Source organism: Theobroma umbraticum, unplaced genomic scaffold (genome assembly GCF_002168275.2).
Source record: "Theobroma umbraticum cultivar Fairchild unplaced genomic scaffold, ASM216827v3 scaffold_55.0, whole genome shotgun sequence".
Classification (NCBI taxonomy): Eukaryota; Viridiplantae; Streptophyta; class Magnoliopsida; order Malvales; family Malvaceae; genus Theobroma; species Theobroma umbraticum.
The window spans coordinates 302,399-302,636 of record NW_018397270.1 but is presented as its reverse complement, the minus strand read 5'-3'; positions in this window follow the sequence as shown (position 1 = coordinate 302,636).

Sequence of the window (238 nt, the reverse complement as noted above, 5' to 3'; positions counted from 1 at the left end):
TGGGCATGGCAAGCTCAATTCACATAGTGCACTTATCTCCTTGCACATGAATATTGGTTTACACCTCCCTCAATACTCAAAGTCATAAACCTTGAGTGAATCACAACAATTAATATTCACTCTAGTCAAAGTATGCCCCTTTATCATCGTTATCGTTCATGGTCCTTTATATTGACCTCAATAGGAACCCAATGTCATCCAATTTCTTCCCATTGACAACCATGGAATCAAGTCATAG